Here is a 14,168-nt window from a genome sequence, read left to right as displayed (position 1 = left end):
TCTAAACGTGGATCGGTTTGTTTTCGCACGCCTACGTCAAGGAAACGATCTCGCACATGCAGAAAGGAACGGGTCGCAACTTTTTGTCCCCATTCACGCCACCGATGAGGTAATCTGGCTCGCACCCAACGTACGCTCTAGTGAGCGTACCTACGTGCCGTTATTTATAGGGAAATAAACATTAGGTAGGGTTTTTTTGTTGCTTTAAGAACAGTGACATTATTTCACTTGTCCGTACCTCTGCTTCGCCCTTTATCTGCGTGTGATGCCACCATACCGGGGAAATAAAAAAAAAGCCGCCCGAATTCTTTGCAAGATTTATAGCAGCGCTATTTCCATTAAAGATGAAAAATGTGCAACAAAAAAGAAGAGGAAAATAGATAGGACAGATCTAGTGTGCTGTATAATGACCATGCTCAGAGAATCTGGATTCCACAGTGGGGTAATTCACCCCTTTTTTTTTAAAGGGAGTCCACTGGGCTAAGCTGACAGCTTTTTAGTTTGATTCTTGCCAAGGGAGGAAAAAAAACAATGAATCTACTGTGGCTGCTGAATTATTTCATGTAAATTGCACTTGACCGTCATGGCTTGTCCATGCAGGGGCAACTTGTATCTGACTTACAGCCAATGCATTTTCAGTGCTTGATCCTACATCCAACGTTAGCCGGATTTTCACAATTATGCAAAATAGAAGTTACACATTCGTAAACATTTAGCATCAATGACAATACAAATTGGACACTTCATAGTGCTAGTGGAAGTCGAGATTTTTATATGACTCAGCTTAATTTTCTACATGACAGATTTGACTGAAGCCCTGTTTCATTGTTTACTATATATTGTGACATGCGCTGCAGATGAAGGCATTTATATTGTTCTAAAGCGCAAATACACAAAAATTGCTTGTCAAGCAAACAAATTACAATGGCCTATGAAACCTGAATACGTAAAATGCATGCAAGCTTGGGTAACAAGAATGCTGGTTGCAGATAAATATCATGATCCACATAACATTTATTTGCTGTGTTAGTGTTTCTGAATAATAAGGGAATAAAAAATAGAATACATAGCGAATAAAGTATCTTCTTTGGTTCTTTCAGTAAAGTCACATAGAATGAGAATAAAATAATAAATTAATAAAATAACACAATACAATTATCTGTGGAACTTATTTCGCACCGGACATAGCCAACGTGCCAATCGGAGGTGCGATAAGCACGGTTGGGAGCAGTGGTGTGGTGGTTCGCACACTGGGCAACCCAGTCGCCTGAGTGAAATTTTCCACAATGGCAAACATTGGTGGCAAGCGTGATATCTGAACTGGCCATGGGCTTCCCTGATTTAATAACCAACACTGACCACCATGGTGAAGTATGGTAAAAAAACAATCTTCCTGACCAACATGCCATGGGGATACCTTCAACCAGCAGTGGACTCACAGAGAGCTGTACATGTCTTTTAAAACAGATATTATATATTTTTTTTAAGGATGATGATAAATTCATATATTGGTCATTAGCACGTCATGAGCTTCAAGAAAAAGCTATTTGTTTGAGGTTTATGTTTCAATGAAGCCACATTTCAAGCAATACATTGATGAGTGTAATAACTTATATTAAAACAATTTTACATTTGTTATGTTAAACATGACTACGACTTTAATACATAGCATGAGACATTCAAACACTGAGGGCTGACATATGAAATGATATTCAGTAAAAAAATATGGCAATTGAAAATAGTTATGTAATTCGGTATGTATAGTGGGTTCGAAGGCAGCCAAGAGATGTTAGTACATAAACTGATTCTTTAATTTATCCGTGAGCACCTGTGAGTCCTGCCTCCTTACACGTGTAGTGAGCGACTTCCGAGACACGCCGAGTAGAAGGCTTCTTGTTTATTAAGAGCACACAGGACGATACATTACGTAACGCAGCTACACATAGGCGATCCTAACACATCGGCCATCTCCGCCATACACTACGCTCGCTGTCCGACTAGCGCAGCGACGGCGACAGAGAGGGTCTCGCAGAAGATCAGCCACGTGGTCGGAGACGAAGTGATGACGACGAGCAGCGACACAGCCAGGACCCGCAGCAGCAGCCCCCTTCATATGCGCCCCGGCGCCGCCAAGCCCCACCTCTGGCCACGCCCCCTTCCAGAATCTTCGAGCAGGTTCTCGGAGCCTCTGGACTAACTTCGCCTTTCACCTTTATCCCAGATACGCCCCCCTTATAATAAGGCATTACGCAATACCCCCATTGCCGCAATTACCCCTACAGGCCGACAGGTGTCACGCTGTCATTACACATGCAAGGGAATTGGTCAAATAACCCAAAACTTGACAATAAAATGTTAAGACTCAGTGAGGCATTCCGAGTTAACTAGGGAATTATTATGAATGTCGGAGACTAAGGAAATATAATGGTAAAAAACTTGGAAACATACCAGATCATTACCCTTGTAAATAATTAACGAGATAGCAATATCACAAATGTGTACAGTATTGTTGGTTATGATTGACAACTGAGCAACATACCCAAAGAATTCCATAGTTTATAGACACATTTAGCGGTGAGTTATCTCATTCCGTGAACCCTTCCTACTCCTCCCCTCATTGTGCCTCTTAGTGACACTACTGGAATCCGACATTTCTAAAATTATCTGAGATTAATGAGAGCTTCTATTAGCTTAAAAACTGTGTTAACAGCTAATGCACATTCTTTTGAAACGGCACACTGTGAGAGTGGCATATTCTTAAACTCTGGAGATGCGTTCAATCAAAACGTGAACTTGTGAACTTCTCCCTTGTGCTCACCAACAAAAACCTCTGACAATGATTGATGGACGTTTAGAATCATTGGACAACTTTTACACTTCATAAAATATCTATTTTGACACACAAAGGTTTTTTTTTACAACATAAAGGTCATAGTGGCTAGGTTGGTCCAAATAATTAAATCCATTGCGCAACATTAATGTGAGCAGTGATCACAGCTCATTAAGTTCGACATCACCATCCCTGCGATCCATGGGCAGATAGCCCGGAGATGTCCACTGCACATTTCGTCAATTGTTTCCACTTTCCTTTGCCTTATGCCAATATGCTCAAGTGTTGGCACATCTTTCTGGCACCACTCCCTTTTGTCGTCAAGCCAGTCTCTGTCAGGTAGTCCCATTTTTTTAAGTTCCTTCCATTTTTACAAACAACACACTTTTAATTCTCCTGTTGTTGCCCATCCTACATGTGTGTCCAAATAGTGCCAGTTTTCTTCTTGTCACTGCCTGCATCATCAGGTCTTCTTCGATGTGCAACCCTTTATATTACGTCTATGTTGGTCACGCTTTGGGTCCAGCGTAGATGCAGGATCCTTCTGTAGCAATACATTTCGAGTGCCAATATCTTATCTCTGTCAGTCTTGTTTAATACCCAAGTCGCACAGGCAAACAAAGCTGTTCTGAACAGACACGTTATTAAGATGGTCAGTTTTGTCTTGTCACTGATTTGCTTGCTTCTCCAGATGTTATTAAATCCTGCCATTACTCCTATTGCCTTTGCGATCCTCGCTCTTATGTCTTTCGTGCAGTTGTCGTCCTATGTCAGTAGACTTCCCAAATGCACAAATTAATTTACATTCACAATCTTTGCTGATTTCTATTATCACTTATTTCTCAACGTCCTCCCTTCCGAACACCATCGTCTTTGTCTTTTCCATGTTGACCCTGACTCCTGCATCCTTTCCTGACTTATTCAGCCAAAGAACACTTTCAGTTCTACACACGCACGGAAACGTTAATGCTGCGATGCGCTTTCCGATGAGTAGGTTAATTTCGTCTGTACGCGAATTTCAGAGCTTGATTATTGATTTGTGTGTTTTATTGGTTTTTGCAATATACGGTTAAGCAATACCGTTCTAATGGGTGGCCTCCATCAACACTGATACATGTACAAAGTGTTTCAAACAACGCACGAGCCTATTGCCACACATACAGTGGAGAGCAATGCTCCACATCAAACATTAAGGCTCTACCCATACATCTTAAGTTTTACTTTTGATGGGGAGCAGTGGCACAATGTTTATAGTTCTGAGTGCCCTGTGCTACGACCCATCAGTGGTGATACCTGAACCAGTGCTGTTCCCCAACCTCTGTCACTAACCTGCACTGACCAGAGTTGTAAAGTATGGTCAAACAAACTCCCGTGACGAAAAGTCATAGGGAGGCCTTCATCTAACAAGAGATTGACAAGAGTGCTGTAAATAATAGTTATGTATAAGTATGATATAATATTCAATATCATACTTTTTATTTTGTAAAAATGCTGTAATGCTCCAAGCAATGATTGTTTTTTTTTTACACGGAAGAGTATAGTTGATTTATATTCTGAATAAACATGAAAGTAAACACTGCAAGACAAACTCAAAGCCAAAAATAACTCGGGGCGATTAACGGGCAACCCGTCTTGAATTCACCTCTCAGCCACGATGGCCGTTGCCTCTCAGCTTCTATAAAAAGTACTGCATGTGGGAACCACTATATGTGGTTATCGTTCACTGGCTACCTTGTTAAGGTGATTAGTTTCACATTGAAACTGTCGGATTTTTCAGATTTTTTTGGAAAACGTGTCAAAGTATTATGTAACGAAACAACAACGTGTCTTCGCGCGAACAAAAGCGACCAGTGCCGCATTATCCTCGGAGCAAAAGCAGCTACACGTGTAGTAGCTACGGGCCCCGCACTTTCAAGGGCCCCGCGCTAAATACTTTCAAGCTATCAATTCCTGTTCAGTGATTCTGCACTTGCTCTATTACTATAGTACTATACCGCCTTCAACTTTTATGAACGACTGGGTGTTTAAGGTTAGCGATTTGTCGTATTATCTGGCTGTATAGCAGATGAAAAAATACAAGTATTTGACTATGCAAGTAAAAAAATAGTGTTGTGATATTTATGTTTTTTTTATTTAGCATCATCCGGCACTAAAAGCGACGTCACCCGATGTTACCACGTTTGGGAGGAAAATTGCAGAACAACATCATATTCTAAGATTCATCCAAAACCGAATTTGATCATCATCCGAAACGTTGTATGTGAGACCTTTTTTTATTTTAAAGTTTAATTTGCACTTCCCGCACAATTGTGCGGGGACACACAACGGGGGTGGAGGCTTGGGTGGGGGGAGGTGCGTGACGTCACCTCGCACGGATCCGACTGAACGCTCTGGGATGTCGGTGACGTCAGCCAGCAAAACTTGGGTGGGGGAGGTGCGTGACGTCATCACGCACGGATCCGACTGAACGCTGTGGGATGTCGGTGACGTCAGCCAGCAAAACTTTTAAAATAATACTGTAGGGTATGATGTGAAAATCGGGAGCACTTCCTGACCTTGTAGCTACATTAATGAATATCTTACTTTCAGATGGATAAGAAATCGTAATGCATGCACAGCGTTACGGTTAGAGGTGGTTGTGTTTATCTCTGGAAGCAGTGTGCAATCCGAGACGCAATAATTAATACACAGCCAACCTCTTTGAAATCAGATGGATGACACACGTACGCAGATGAATATCTGTAATGCATCGATATTGTGCACGCTGGTTTTAGAGTTGCAATAAATGGATGTGCAGAGTAGTTTACACTGTAATAAAATGCAGGATAACATGTTTAATGGAATTGACAATAAAAAGTAAAACTCTGGTTCAATATGTATCAGTCAACCTCATCTATAATATGTGCTGCTCCGTGTAGACAGTTGTGGCTTACTTGACGCGTTAATGGCATGATGGCTAAATGCCACATGGTGATGCATTTTGAACATTATTTATTTCGTAGTTGTCCATGTTTCAGGTGCAACTTATGGACCTTTTCACCGATCCAACGAATCACCGATCCAATGAATCCAAATCAGCTGTTACCCCCCCCCCCACCAACCTTTTGCCAATCCACTGTTGACCAGTCATGGGAGTTGGTTTGACCATACTTCACCACAATGGTCAACGTGGCTTTGTGATGCTGATGGCCGAAGCAGGAGCGGTTCAGATAGTTCTCACCACTGATGTCGGCTGTGCCCCATGACTCAACTCAGGCCGCTGGGTTCATGAAGCAATGCACTGACCACTGTGTTGAAGGTAAAAAGGGCTGCCCCTGCCATTTGCATGTTTACTCCAGGATGGATGCCCCCCGACCACTTGAAGATGCCCCAAGAGAACTGCTCTCGAGGTGATGTTGGCCTTCTCTTTCACGCTGGCACGACGCCTTTGGAAGAGGTGGGAGATCAAACACTTTTACCCCACCACATTCAACCTACCCATCGACTGCGGTGTACCATGTAATACTGCTTTCCACCCTCACCCACATCTATATTGTCTTACGTAACTGGTCTTTTTTCCCCCTCTCTCTTTCTCCGTATGCATTTAAGAAATGATTTAAAGCATGTGGGAAACATGCTATTCGTAGTTTTGGGGGCGTATCATCCAGACATCATAAATCATTTATATTGCCCTTTTTTGCTATTATTTCGGCAAAGAATGATTACTTTAAGGAGTTTATAACAATGGCTTTACATATCATGCAAGTGTTGGTGGTGGCACACGCCTGTAATCCAGCATGGTGGAGGTGAGGGTTAGTGAATCACACATTGGTGGCGAATCTCCCTCCCCGTGGGCATCGAGGTGCCATGCCCTGGCTTGCCAGGAGAAGGCATCCTCACACTTATAAACGTTGATTATTGGCCGAAAACCTCTTCATATATATAGGGGACTGCAGAGCTTGGGCAATTGTTGTGTTAGCTCCGGCTCACCGCATGGCTGCTCCCTTCTCGCTTCTCTGTTGGTTCCTCATCGCCCCTCTTAGTCGTTCTCTCTCTCTTTGAGAGTGAGTGAATACTGTGCACGTTAACATGTAAAAAATATTATTGGAATGCCTATGCAGTGTGTGTATTTGTAAATAAGTATCAATTTCAATCGTAATATATTTTGAAGAATCCATATTTGTTGTTGTCATGTGGCAGAGAATGTCATTGTTTTATTTTTTTCATCCTCCGTGGAGTTGACAGTTTGTTTACAGCCATTTATCATTTTTTTATGTTTGTGCTGACTGTACAGCTTACAAATAAGGAAACTGTTCAAAGTTCAATTGGTTCAGGGCTATGGCTCCTTCACTTTTAACAGATAAATGGACACTATGTATTGATGCATGCCTAATGCACAAACACACACCCACCGTAGCTCACGGTTCATGCCTCGCATGAAAATCTTCGGTGGAGTGGGAGCCTCGCCTCCAAGTATGGGCTCCCACCATTGCAGCTGCTGCTGTTGTTGTTGTTGCTGCCGCTGTTGCTACGGCTGTTGCTTTTAAGTAGATTATACTTAAACAAATCACAACAGTTCACACACGGAAAAGGTAAAGGTGCAATGCTGAAAGTGCTTGCTTTCACTGCTGCTGGTTGAAAGGACTACACTTAATGGGAGATCCAGAGGTGCCCTTCTTGAAGTGATTTGGGCTCGACTCTTCCCACGCTGGCCGAACGTCCTGGAAGAGATTTGGCAGTACATAACACTTAACTCCACCACATGCGGCCTTACTGATCGTCTGACTGTGTCGTACCCATTTATACTGCTGGCTGGGTTGACAGAGGCGAGGGGGCGGGGGGGTTAAGAACCCTTTTCATTGCTTCATCCGCCGAGCTGGGGAAGTGAATCGAACCGGCAAAACAATATTAGTAGGGCATTAAAGAGACACACTTTCTGAAACAGTAGTTTAATACCAACATTTGGGGGTTGTATACAAAGGAAACGGACCAATTGTTTTTGCATGGAGCACCACACTGCTATCAAAAGTGGTAGGACACTTTTTTTTAAATATGTAAACTTCAGATTTTACATGGTGCGCTCTTGCAAGTTATGTTTGTATCGCGGGACATGATGAATGAGAATATGGTTTGGCCGTGCGCGGCCATCACATTAACATGCATCAGGATTCGCCGATGTGGAATCACAGACTTTGCGATGAATGCATAATGCATTTCTTTATCTGTTCTCGCCCGAATTGCCTTACTCCTTGAAAAAAATAAAGTAAGATAACGTACAGTAATTTAACATCTCTGGGCCTCATTAGTTTTGGTGTAAGTGCTTCACTTCCCAGTGGGCACACCGCATTCCGTTGTGATTTACCGTTAGTAAAATCCCAGTGCATTACCTCTGCCCGGATGCAATTCATTTTTTTAACTTGGCACCTGCTACATTTTGTTCATCAAGAGATGCATATGGTGTGAGCACATTGATGCTTTCTACAGGGCGTGTACGTTTTGTTACAGCTGCTTTGTTGTTTCTCCTGCTGGGTGGTGGTGGTGGTACAGAGGTAGGGCTGCATTTACTGGTGGTGGTGGTGGAGGGGCAGGGGGGGCAATGGGAGATTTTACCAAGGTTCAATGTGCCACTGAGCAAGTATTAGTTTGCCAATTTCATCAACAAATGCAGGACGGTTTATTCATGTTACAATTTAAAGATGAACGATATAAATGATACTTCATTTTATACCATTAATTAATTGATCTGAGGGGAGAGGAGGTAGGAGATTTCTGCCTTGGTGTCCCAGAGGCAAATATATGTGAATCCCTGTGGATGAGCCAGTGATAGACAATGTAACTTGTCCTTCCCCTTGCACCTCCGATTAGCACAGTTGGCTATGTACGGTGTGAACGAAGTGCAACATACTTACAGAAGAGCACGAGTTCTAATCTAAACTATTGAAACTAAACTATTTATATCTTGCAGGTAAGGCCCATTGAGCTATATAGCTCTTTTTCAGAAGCGACCTGGCCACAAATGATAGCTCAACGAAGTGGCTTGTCATGTGGAAATGTATAGCAGCCAAATACTCGAAACGCATGTTTCTAAATGTGGAGGGAAAAACCGTAGAGAACATGCAAACTCCAAATATACAAGCGTCTAGGTTGAGATCGAACCCACGACCTCCTGTATACCAGGTGAGGCAGTTAGCATCTCGCCACCAAAGTAGTTAATAGTTCAAACCTGATTGGGGGTGACTCAGACTTTCAGTTGCCAGGTTAATAAAATCAGTGTCACTTTGTGGGGAAGGCAATTTCCACCACTGAGTTTGATGTCACGCTTTGGATAACATCATTGTATTATATCTGTACCAGCCCTGCCGTAGTGAGTGTGTCAACATCACCACCGGGGAGACAAAGACGGTCGGGTGTGGTGCTGGTCACACCACCCCTTATGCGCCGTGCTTGCCTTCAAAGGCGCTTGTTAACAACACTTGCCTCGGTAGTCTATTAACGGCGAGACGGGGGATTTTTTCGCTTATAGGTGCATGGATACATACTGCGTAAATAATTTCACATATTTTTCTTGAATGGGGAATGTCCTTTATAATGAGTTCAATTGCAAAAAACAGTAACTATACAATGCAATTTCAGGCCCAATATGCACGTTATGGTTCATGAAAGGTACAAAGAGATAATAGCAATAAAGCTGTAAAGGCCAGTGGTTTATATGCATGTTTCCTGCAATTTCTGTCTAAATTCTAGGCTTTAAAGCTTTGCAATTAGAGTCTTGGCAGAGCTCATCATTTTGGATTACTTATTTTGTGGGTTGTAGGAAATATGAATTTACTTCATCATATACGAAATGTCAAGGTGAGATGTAATGAGGCTAAGACGTCACACAATACTGGCTCCTCTGCGATGAGTCATATCGCTCCCCAAAGGGCTTCTGTAATTTCCACTCATGTGTACTTGTAAATCTGATTCATGCAATATAAATAGTGAAACTTGTTGTAATGTTGATTATAGCATTAGTCTGAGCGCATAGTATTGTACGCTTTTTTTTAAATGAATCATTCCACGGACATATTTCACCTTCAAAAAATTTCCCTCTGCAAATTTTGTAAAGCCATTTAAGCACTCTCCGTAAATTCAGGCTGTGGTCAAGCGATATATAGCACTTTTGTTGTGTACAATACTAAGTTAACACCAATGACTTCAACTGAATTCTTCTATCTTAGGCTGACACATTTACTATTGCAGCAGTAAAAGTCATGAAGCTCCCGTGATGAGAATGGCACAAGACGATGATAACCACGCATGCCTGCATTATTATATTTTACATTTCAGGCTTCTAAGAATGTCATTACATTAAAAAAAGAAATTGAAATAGATTGTATAAAGATGTCAACTGTGTTTGAAAGCTAATATAATAAGAAGGGGAATGCAAACAAATTATCTCTGAGAAACAAATACGAGACTGTATAACTTCACAACAAATACTTTTTTTGCAAGGCGTGTGCACGTTAAAGCAAGCCGTCGCACGACATAAACTCCGATTGTTGTTACGGTTGTACCGTGCCGTTATTGTTCAGCACGGCATTGCAGAATGTGGCGCAAAACGTCGGACATCGTGCTGAACGGCAGCTGGTGCAACCCGCGAACACGCCAAAGAGCTACGCAGCATGATCGCGGAAATCCTACACAAGAGTGTAATAACATGAAGTTATTGTATTAAAATAGTATTTTAAAACGTGCATTTAAATTGTGCGAGTAGAAAATGAAATACACTATATTAGACATTCAGTACGTTTAACGGAATGGTATTGGATGCTATTTTCAGGCTCAAAATCATTTCATACATTTTTTAATGTTACCCTCTCCCGTTGATAGCAATTACAGTAATCTTTCCTGGCAAATTCATGGGATTTGTGTTTATTTGTTTTACACACATGCCAAGTGGAAACGTATGAAAACAAAACCACGCGGACCACTTCCCAAGGCAACCTCTGCATTTTCTGAATTAAGTCACGATGTGTAGCCGTGAAGGTGGATCGTGATTTGTTGCTTAAAATATGCACCTGTGAAATAGTTGGTGTGCATCGTATTCTCGCGTGTATCATCAGTAGAAGAGTTTAGACCATAAATGGACATTTCCAGATGAAGAAAAAAATATATTTGGACAACTAAGGTCGCTTCACTACGGCGAAAAACTCTATAGCGCTTGCGCTCCCACCGCTGGTAACTAACTCAAATTAAATATCTAAATTGGGTTAGAGACCAGCCGCACTTGGAATGTGAGTTTGTGGGGACCAAAAAGGAGGACCCAGGGATTTTGATGGGCACTGGTGCAGAAGTCTTCTCCGTATAGATTTTCTTCAAAGCCTGCGAGAATGAAAATCATGCCAAATATTTAACCATGAGAGCCTCACTGAATCACAAAACTCATTGAGAAGGATCCTGTATTGGGGTGTTTGGCCATTAGTGAGTGTTTGTCTTGATGTGGGAGAACACAGGTTGGCACAATAGGGGCGCACAGGTGGTGCATCAGCCAGTCATCTCAGTCAGTCGGCCCGTGGCACCTGCTGGGTCTGCCCCGTGACCTCCTGCCAGCGGGCGTTCGACACTTCACGTGGCCTCAGGGTGCACATAGCCTGGCACAAGCGTCGTGGTGACGTCACCGCCACTTAGTGGTGAATGGCGGTTGTTGTTGTTGTTGTTGAACACAGAAACACCACGACGAGGCATGCGATGGGACAACACTTGGCACTGGCTTATTTAGACCACCTCACAGCCCCATGCCTACAACACATGGCAAGCCCAGGTCGTCACTAATCCAAGTACTGTAATTCCATGCTCATTTCCAACATTGGTGCTGAAAGATTGGACACGACTTGGGTGATTTTGCTCCTAGGTAACCGTCTTCAATCTATAATCATGGTATGCTTTTCCCCTAAAAGAAGTTTTAGTACGTGATGAATTAACAAACCTAAGGATCATCAATTAATTTTGACTTAAAGCTTTCGTGACTGCAGGAATTCATATTCTTTGGGTCTTTCGGTAAAGTCACGTAGATAGAAATAATAATAATTAAGTGAATAAAAAATAATAAAAAATATCACGACGTTTCGGTCGCGACGCAAGCAATCGTCATCAGGAGAAAAAAGAAGGGGAAAGCTGCTGAGGCAGGCTGTTTTAAAGGTTTGAAATGGGCGTAGCCCAAGGGCCATACACAAAGTGGGCGGGGCTAGTTATGTTAAAATGAGAAATTAACATGTAAATGTAAGATCGGAGAGCCGCCGCCACATCGAGGACACGAGCAACAGCGGCTGTGTTAGTGTGAACCTGTTAATGTAAAATCAGAGAGTCGAAAATAACTGCTAACATCGGAAGTTAGGATGGAAACATCACAGCCAGTTATGACTTAAACTGGTTAATAACGTCCTTCCAATGATTGTTCAATTTGTACCCATCTTCTCGGTTGAAATTGTGTCTGTGTCTATATATCTGGATGGCTTCATGAACGAATCTTTGTTGATAGCCAGTGGGCTTGCACAGTACCTTCGTCTTGGAGAAATCAATTTCGTGTGAGCCCACCGCATTAAAACAATGATCAGCCACAGCTGAGGTATTGGTCCTACTGTGTTTCAGATCTGCCTCATGTTCACGAACACGATCCGAGACATGTCGCTTAGTTTCCGCAATGTAACTACTGCCGCAGACACAGCTTAGTTTGTAGACGCCGGGGTATTGCATGTCAGGGCTCACATCCTTCACAGATGGGATCAGATCACGAATTTTATGTACTGTGTTAAATCGAACCTGGATTTTGTGTTTGCTCGTGATTTTAGAAATATTTTTAGTGACCCCTGCTATGTATGGCAAGGTGATGGTTTTGATTGGGTCCTCAGATGGTTCTTTCCCAACGGTTGGGGTGATAGCTTTACAGATTGTGTAGTCCGAATATCCATTCATCTTGAGGGCTTGGTGTATGTGCTCCAGTTCACTGGCTAGGTGGTGATGGTCGGAGATGCATCGAGCTCTGTGGCGTAGAGTTTTGATGAGGGAATTCTTCTGGGATGGATGGTGGTGGGAGTCAGGTTTTAGGTAGGCATCCGTGTGGGTGGCTTTCCTGTAGACAGAGCGTCCCATTGAGTCATCTGGTCTCTTTTTGATTAAAACAGGCTGCCTCAGCAGCTTTCCCCCTCGTTTTTCTCCTGATGATGATTGCTTGTGTTGCGATCGAAACGTCGTGATATTTTTATTTATTTTTTATTCACTTTATTTTAATTTTAATTATTCTATTGTTATTATTTTTTCTATCTACTTGACTTTACTGAAAGACCCAAAGAATATCATCAATGAAACCTGTAAAGTATACGAATACGTCATTATAACAGTTAAAAAACACAGGTTATTGACAAATTTCGGACTAAATATCTTCTCAATGTCTCCATATTATTGCCATTCATCGGTAAAATGAGTACCACAGTGTGTGGACGAACGGAATGGATATGGACAACAGTTATTTGACCAGAAAAATACGGTGATCTCTTTTGTTACACGATGTTATTCATTAACATCATCAAAATAATGCCTGTGCTCAACGTCCCATGTCCACAAGCATGTTTCGTTGTTTGAAGCGAGCACAATAAAACAACTCGGTGCGATTGAAGTCGGTCACACCTCTGTGTCTGCGCGTTGTGAAACCTGGGCCTTGCTTTTAAGCACCTCCATATTTACTGCCTCCCCCAAGCAACGACAACAAACGCTAGAACTTTGGACGCTTTATTACCGAAAAATATTTCATTTACAGCAACGGGACAGTTCTTGCAAAATCTTCGCCCTTTTAAATGTGACCCCTACCTAGCTCTATTCAAAAGGGGCTGCAGGCACAGAGATGGAGCTTGTATTGGTGGCTACATGCTCTATGTATTAGTATTTCCTGAGCGTACTTTGCACCCATGTTCACAATCACATACATATCCCCACATAAATATTCCCTCCGAGATCCATCTTTTAGTCTAGAAAGAATAGTGGCCCAAGTGTTTTTGGCAAGTACACACGGCATTAAATATTGTCGGGAACAGAAGTATAGTTATTATTTTATTCTCATTCTACGTGACTTTACCGAAAGAACCAAAGAAGAAGAAGTATAGTGATTAACTCTCTGCTTACATTCCATTGATCAAGGGATAACTCCATGCACAAGAGCAAAAATTCCTATCTAGCTCTCCGGTGTACTTTCAGGTTGTGCCACATGTTTTTCTGTATGATGTCCGACGGTTGGCTCCATGTCCTGGGATTAGTAATATTGGAGCCAAAAATAGTTGCAAAACATGTTGGGCATTTGAGCCAAAATAAGGGCCGTCAGTAACTA

The 14,168-nt window shown here is 42.2% G+C and overlaps 1 protein-coding gene across 7 annotated transcripts in view; it reads left to right on the top strand.

The window, feature by feature from the left end:
• HTR4 (5-hydroxytryptamine receptor 4) overlaps window positions 1-14,168 on the top strand; it is a 109,557-nt gene that overhangs the window by 24,912 nt on the left and 70,477 nt on the right. For 6 of the 7 annotated variants that reach the window (XM_076065846.1, XM_076065844.1, XM_076065845.1 and 3 more), the window contains exon 2: window positions 6,169-6,266. The gene's annotated coding sequence lies outside the window, so the exon portion shown is untranslated. Of the gene's footprint in view, window positions 1-6,043; window positions 6,267-14,168 lie in introns of those variants that run through there. The other variant, XM_076065843.1, reaches the window with a different exon arrangement.

This window comes from Petromyzon marinus, chromosome 9 (genome assembly GCF_048934315.1).
Source record: "Petromyzon marinus isolate PM22_M1 ecotype Great Lakes invasive population chromosome 9, UKy_Petmar_22M1.pri1.0, whole genome shotgun sequence".
Classification (NCBI taxonomy): domain Eukaryota; kingdom Metazoa; phylum Chordata; class Hyperoartia; order Petromyzontiformes; family Petromyzontidae; genus Petromyzon; species Petromyzon marinus.
This window is presented reverse-complemented; position numbering and strand designations above follow the sequence as displayed.